Source organism: Octodon degus, unplaced genomic scaffold (assembly GCF_000260255.1).
Source record: "Octodon degus isolate 3935 unplaced genomic scaffold, OctDeg1.0 scaffold00001, whole genome shotgun sequence".
Taxonomy (NCBI): domain Eukaryota; kingdom Metazoa; phylum Chordata; class Mammalia; order Rodentia; family Octodontidae; genus Octodon; species Octodon degus.
The window spans coordinates 10,186,599-10,194,475 of record NW_004524577.1 but is presented as its reverse complement, the minus strand read 5'-3'; the positions used below and the strand labels follow the sequence as shown (position 1 = coordinate 10,194,475).

At 40.4% G+C, this 7,877-nt stretch overlaps 1 non-coding gene across 1 annotated transcript; it reads left to right on the top strand.

The window, feature by feature from the left end:
• Positions 1–6,859: 6,859 nt before the first annotated feature.
• Positions 6,860–6,966, top strand: LOC111815231. The gene has a single exon (XR_002819966.1). It is a non-coding gene; the product is annotated as a U6 spliceosomal RNA (small nuclear RNA).
• The last annotated feature ends 911 nt before the right edge of the window (positions 6,967–7,877 follow it).

Sequence of the window (7,877 nt, the reverse complement as noted above, 5' to 3'; positions counted from 1 at the left end):
AGACACAGAGAGAAAACTTTCCCATATTCATAGATTGGAAATATTAACATTGCTAAAATGTCTATAGGAACAGAGTGATTCACAGATTCACCCGTTAAAGTACCAGAAAAAGAAATCCTAAAATTCATAAGGGAAAAGAGAAAAAAAAAAAAAACCACCATGAATATCCAAAGCAATCTTGAGCAAAAAGAACACGCCTAGACACATCACAATTTCTGATTTCAAGATACATTATAGTATTATAATAATCAAAAGAACATGATACTGACAAAAAAAACCAGACACATAGACCGATGAAACAGTAAAGAGACTACAGAAATAAATCCATGTCTTTTCAGCAAACCGATTATCAACGAAAGTGCAAAAATCACACATTGAGAAGGCCAGCCCCACACTATATCTATAGTTAAAAATACTCATAAATATATGAGCATTATTTAGCCAGGAAGAATGAAATCCAGTCATTCACAGAAAAGGAGATAAAGCAGGAGGACATTAGGTTCAGTAATTAAGCATGCATGAAGATAGCATGCTGCCTCCATCGAAATGTGTAATCAATACAGGTTAATATTTTTTTAAAAAGACCCAGATCACATGTACATTCAGAGGATTGAATCATAAATAGACAAAGTCTCAGTGTTCTTTTCCCCTGGACCCTCTCTCATCTGTTCATCTTCTGGTTTCTTTTCTCATGGCTTTTTTTTTTTTCCTCTCTTCTGTATTTAGGGAAGGGTTTATTGGGTGTTCAGGGTCTCACTACATAGATCAGACTCATAGTGATTCTCCTTTTCACAGTATCCCAAGTGCTGGGATTACAGGCAGGCACCACCATGCCCAGTCTCAATTGCCATCTCAGCACACCCCTGGGGTGGGGCTGGCACAGCAGGCCCAGGGATCAAACCCCCCGGCCCCTGAGTCTGCTTGCAGGTGCTTTAATTCACTGAGCTATTTGGCTGGCCCTTCTCTTGACTTCTAATGAGAGACTCTTTCCTGGGTCTCTTTCCCAACTCTGGTGAATTTTCTCCTCTGGACTGAAGATTTTTATGATCCAGGTTGTTTGCTCCTTCTGAACAGACTCCTTCCTTTCAAGAATTGATTCAGTCCTGTCTCCAGCTGACATTTCTAGGACCTCTGAAAGTGAAATCCTCATCAAGTTCTCTCTGGCATCTCCGTCCCATGTTTCCAGCGCTTTCTGAAGCCCTCTGCTGGTCCCACCTGCCTTTCATACTCCTGTATTTCCCCCTGCATACTACATCTCTTTCCCTTGGCTCCTCCCTTGCTCTGAGTGTGGCTATCTTCCCAGATATCAAGATTTTCCATTTTGTCATCATCTCTCTTTTTTCTCTTATCCTCCATCTCCCATACTGCAGCTCAGTTCTATAAATTCTACCTCTATGATGTCTTTATGAATAGGTCTTTCATCTCAGTTAGCACATCCTGCTTTTTGTTCAATCCTTATCACCCAGGATATCAGAAAGGCCTCTAATGAGTCTCTTTCCTGTGAAAATATCCTCCAATTCTTACTTCGCCACTTTGCAATATAATCTTCCCAGTCACAGTTCAGGTTATCCTAGTTGCTTACTCAGAAATATTTGATACCTTTCCACCACCTATGCAGACTCCTGACTTCCTCAGGGCTCTGTCATAGCCCAATTCCTATCTTTCTAACATTATGTCCTGCCTTCTCTTTTCAATGATCATGTCCTTCAGCCCAACTCCATCACTTGCTCATCCTAATACACAGTCCACATTTTCTAACATCACAATCACTTCATGCTTCTTTCTGCCTTGAATTCTCTTACTCACCTCTAGTGAGGGTTTCACGTGACCACACACTTAAGTAATCTCTAACCTCCTCTGAATTTAGCCAATCACCTATAATTCTTTTGCAATATTTCTTTTATTCTGTACTATCTTATCTAATCACTTGGGTGCATGTCTTATGTAAGTGGCAGTTCAGGAACCAGGTCACCTTGAGAAGAACATCATCAATCCCTGCATGGCCTACTAAAGCATTTTCCCCTAAAAGAAGCAGAAAGCTTGCCACAGAAATGATCGATAAAACCAGTACACACAGTGAAAACTTAGTAGCAAGATAACACGCAAATGTAGGAAATCCCACAGATATCTATGCAAAAATATCTCATTTTTCAGAGCTGTCAGCTCTAAATGCAGCTTCATTGGTTGATGGCATGGGAAAAAAAAGTGACAAATCCCAGTGAAGCTTGTTGATTAAACTTTCTGTGTTCCTGTTATGTTTCCAATGTCCTCAATTAGATCTATGTGCTGATATGTTAAACCATTTTCATTTCGAATTAACCCGTTTCAGAGGGTTTTGCTCCAGCATTATATTAAAATCTAGCTGGATTGCAGAGCAAAGTTTAAAGAAGACTGTATTTTCTCTTCTGGCTGCACTGTGGACTCAGAGTCTGACAGAAGAGCTCCCTAGGAAGGCCTATCTATGCATCTCGCCTTATCTGAAGAGCTGAACTCCCAGTCCCTGTGTTTTGATGAATTGCCTTACAAATTAGTACCCTCATCTCACATTATTATTTGCAAGTTTTATTCCTTTTATGGAATTCACACGGATTAAAAATAAATCTTCGTTTCTTCCAACATAGTTTCCGACTTTATCACCCTTTTTGCTTCACATCTGACTGCAAACCAAGCCAAATGCAGACTGCCCCGCCCCGTGGTGTCCCCACTCATCCATCACGCCTTGCTGATGCAACCCAGGGCCTTAAGCTTTCCTCAGGGAGCATGCGGGAGTGGGGAAGCAGACGCAGCGCATGCGCACATGGAAGGCTTGCGCAAGGCCGCGTCTCGCGCGAGGGCTGCAGGGCGCACGTGCCGGACCTCCTGAGCGTGCTGTGTGGAGGGCGCTGGTCTCCTCTTCAGATGGAATATTTCAAGTTCTGTTTCTCCCTCCCTTCCAGTAATTATATTCATGATTTTTCCTTGCAAGTGAGTTTAATTTATATATACTTTTTAAGATCCTTGTTAAAATTCCCTCCTACTTATGTTGAAATAAAGTTGTAAAAAGAAAAAAACAAAAACTGTCCAAAAAATCTGCTCCACACAAGGAAAGTAGATATATAAATGAGAAACTACAAAAAAAAAAAACAAAAAAAACCCAGCTTATCGTCTTTCTCCCAATTTATATACCTTTTATTCTTAGTTAAAAATGAGGTACAGCCAAAACAATCATCTCTTTGGTTTATATGAACGATTTACTTCTTTTTAAATTTTCCTAGTAAAATCTTGGCCCCAGTATGAATCTTACTGCATTCGGATTCTTTAGTACAACTGAATGTTACTTGTTTACAAATTTCACATTCTGAGCATATGAAAATGAAATGCTATTTTGAAAAGATATTTTACAAGAGGAATTTTGATTTGCACATTTGGCATTGACGTTGTATTTGTTTGAGGGTTCTTTGGTAAGCTGCTGGCTTGGCGGCAGGGAAGCCCTCCGGAGGTGATTTCCCTTTTAACAGGAGCAAAAGCAGGCAGACACCCTGCGCAGGCGTTTCGAGGGTCACCCAAGGCACCTTAGGAGCACCTATTCGTTTTGCAGATCTTGTCGCACCGAACTTCCAGTTTGAAAATAAGGATTTTTGTTTTATTTATCAAAGCAGAGATAAATATGCAGACCTATACAGAGAGCCCTTCCTCCATAGGCAGAGATGTCGGAAGGGCTGAACACTTCGCGCGAGACCAGTGATTTTCGGGACAAGAAAGCACCGCAGTTCTCTTGGCTACCACCAGCTTCCTCTCCATAAAGTCATGGTAGAAGAGACACAGTAGTGAACAAAGATCCTGAAACAGGGTTAAGACAAGGACAGAAAGCGAAAGTGTGCAAGCAGAGACTGGGCTGGGTCAGTCCCTGGCACTTCTGAGCCTCAAGTGTGGTGGTCATGAAAAAGCTCCCGGTGACCTCCGCTGAAAGGCAGTGCCCTGGACTGGGCCGCAGCTGGGCTGCCTGGGACACCTCCGTGTGTCTGTACCAAGCCCACACCTCCCAAAGCCTGTTTCTTGCTGTCAATACAGGATGCATGAGACATCTCTCTTTTCTTGCTGACTCTGGCTCAAGAACTCTCTTTGCCAAACCTTCCTTAGGCCATATTGCAGTCCAAGAGGCTCCCACAACAGCCCGTCTTCCTCCTCTCTGCTCCACGTGGGGTCAAGTGAGTGTTACAGTCTCAAGACCCTCCTGTTTCTATTCCTGCTTTTTACACAGAGCCATGTCGCTGTGAAAGAGCCTTCCGTATTTAGCTCCACCTTGATATCCACTTCATGGAGGACTCTAACACAGGAGGTGCACCTGCTGGGCCTGTCCCGACTTCTCTTCTTTGGAGCCCCTTCTGTCCCAGGAGCTATTAGACTGAGCCTCGTGAGATTGCCAAGATCAAACCAATTTGTGACGTATGAAAATGACAACTTCACACGGTTAAATCTCATTGTAACACAGAATGTGACAGAACACTGGAGGCCCAGCCTTTCAGGGTGTAAGGTTTCCCTGAATCACAGACTGGACTTTGCATTCCCACTGCAGGAAGAGCTGGAGCTGGAGAAGCTTGAGCCAAGTTGACACCTTGGCTCAAGAAATCTTTGACCCAGAAAAATGTGCCACAGCTGCTGTTGCATCCTTCAGGATTCAGCGTGGCTGCTCCTAACCCATTTGCCCACTGGCCGTCCTCCCTGAGCCAGTGCTTCTCAGGGCTCAGCTGCCTGACACAGGCCCCAGGGCCCATCCCAGTTCTGCGCCACAGGCAGCCTTGGTCCTGTGGAGATGCTTTGACTGGCGAACTGATAGAACTTTGACACTGAAGGCACTGGTCCATTTGCAGGGAATTCTAGAAGGTCACCTCTGATTTTACAGAAACGTACAGCGTCCACCCAGGACTTTGATCATGGCAGGACAGGGGCCTTGCCACACCACCACAGCTTCTCCTAGAGCCCTTGAAGGCAGTTTCTACCTAGAACTTTCTAGAACTTTCTAGAAGTCGGAAACCTAAGCCAGGGCTGAACTGGAGAATTTTTTTTCCCTCTTCTCCAGACCACTGGAGAATAGATGGGGACACAGTGAAGTCTAAAAGACTAATATGATCTCAGGGGTTGGGGGAGATGTAACGTTCTTATTAACAAGGGTAGTTTTCTCCAATTCAATGCCCCAGCTATACACGATGTAAAATGCTAATGATGAAAACTCATATTTAATGGAGAAATTAATTTTCACAATAATGAAATGTAACTCAAATTGTAGCTTGAACTGTGAAGACTTTTTCTATTTAAAAATCTTTTTTTCTAAAACTAGTAACTACATAACTTTAGTGCTCAAATACTATAAGAAAAGTCTAATTTTTTCCTAATGGTTTCCTTTTGGTAAAGAAAAAGGTTGACGTAGTATGTAATTAAGTTAGCAGCTTTCATGTCTACATAGTCTCCACTGTGTGCTAAAATAAGGCCAGAAACTACTAGGGAGGGAAGCCCTGTAACCCACACTGGACTCAGAGTTATGAAGTGGATGAAGCAAAACCATTATTACTTTTTGTGTACCTTATTTTTTGTAGGCAATTTAAGAATGACTTAATAATTTGTTTCACTTTATTCATTTTTTAATTGACTGTCATTTATGTATTTGGTACAAGGTCTTACTACGCAGCTAGGACGCCTGGTGATCCTCCTGTGTTGAGCCTCCCCAGTGCTGGGATTACAGCCGTGCCCCATCACACCCAGTCTCTGTGGCAGGCTCAGTGGTGCCCCAGGGGCGGGGCCAGCACCATGGGCAAGAGCGGGATTGAACCCTGGATTTCACGTTACATAAACAGCTCTCTAATGCGCCATAAGGACTTCATCAACATGAACTCACCATTGTGCAGTTTTCCACTGTGTGGCTGTCCCGTGTATTCAGCACTTAGACTGCTTCAACTTCTTTCTCTCCATGGAACCTTCTAGAATGGAGAGATGTTTAGCATCATTGTCAAGAACAGTTACTTCCCACTGAATAATTTCTTTGCTTTCCACAGCTGGGATGAGGAAAAGGACAAATGAAAGAAGGGAAAAATATATATATATATTTAGGTATATACGCAGAATAGTTTGGGTAATTGTATGGCCGATTTGTGCCAGTCTTTTGAAAGGAGCAGTGAATTCTTCAAAAAAAAATTTTTTTTACTCTGATTTTTTTTCTTTTCTTTTCTTTCTCTTTTGAATTTCTTATAACTTCTTTGTTTTCATTTCTCTTTTTCTTTAAACAAATTTTACATGTTTATATCTGGTAATCTGAACAACTAACTTGAAGATCACATCATGCAATACAGCAACTATTTTTTAATTCCTATTACTTTGTTAAGTGAAATCTTGTATTGTTTCTAATGCTGGTTTTTTTTCTGTCACTATTTTGTAGTGTTCAAAAAAAGAATAGAATTACTTAAAGATTATTAACATGCTTAGACTCAATATACATCTTCAAATTTATAGTGTATTTTCATCAGCAGCACAGATTTTCTTTAGAAATCTTAAAGAGCATGGAAGAAAAGTGAAAATCATATGATACTCATTTTCTTCTATTTTTTAATTTATATTTTAAAGAATACAAAATAGTGATAGGAAAAAATACCATTAGAAATGATACAAAATTTCACTAAACAAAATAGTAGGAATTCAACAATGGTTGCTGCATTGCATGATGTTATTTTCAAATTAGTTGTTCAGGCTACCAAATATAAAAGTGCAAGATTGGTTTAAAGAGGGGGTGGGGATATAGCCCAGCAGCTTAAGTGTCTACTGGGCAAGCACAAGGTTCCAAGTTCAATCCCTGGTACTGTTAAAGAACATTGGTTTAAAGAAAAAACAAGTACTTGCTTCGGCAGCACATGTACTAAAATTGGAAGGATGCAGAGAAGATTAGCATGGCCCCTGCGCAAGGATGACACGCAAATTTGTGAAGCGTTCCATATTTTTATTTGTACTAATAGTGTTTAGACAAGCTATCATGCCTGCCTCTTGTACTATGAATAATCACTAAGAAGACAACAATATGTGATGTATTAATTATTGAAACTGCCCTACTAACCGGTTTTTTGTTTGTTTGTTTTTGGTTTTGGTTTTTGGTTTTTGGGGTTTTTTTGGCAGAACCAGGGACTCAACTCAGACCCTTGTGCTTGCCAGGAAAGCACTTATTCTACTGAGCCATCTCCCCAGCCCCTACTAATCAGTTTTGAAACTGTCTCATTGCTATTTGTTTCTCAATAAAATTAATTTTAAAAATAAACAAAAGGAAAAACAAAACAATAACAAAAAAGTTGTAAGAGATTTAAAAAAATAAGAAGAGAAAAAATAATCATTAGCTTCTCCTTTCAAAAGACCAGCAAAAATCAGCAGTACCATCGTCCAAACTATTCTGATATATACATAAAAGAAAAAAGATATTCTTGAACATCTCTGAATGTATTTCATTTAAACTGAATTCTCATCCTCAGAATATTTAACTGTCAGCCAAATTTGTTAACAGTATACCTCTGCCTTTTAATCTTACCAGAAGTCTTACTTTCATACCTCAAAAGTCATGACCATGGTCTTCTGGAAAATTCTCCTCAGGCTCTTCAGATGGACAGTGCCTGAGGCATTTAACCTTTCCATTATCACTGAACTCATTGCCTCAGTTGCTATAGTGAATTTCAATGAATGCCTGAACAGAAATATTTGTATAGCTATGTGTATGTGTGAGTATATTTGCATTTATCAGCAAATACCAGCAAGCCAGTCTTCTCTAAAACTGTGAGATGACCTATATTGAGATCCTAAATTAACTCCTGACTAATTTCTGAAGTTACTATCATTTTTGTCATTTCTCACATTTTTCAGTTTGTCCT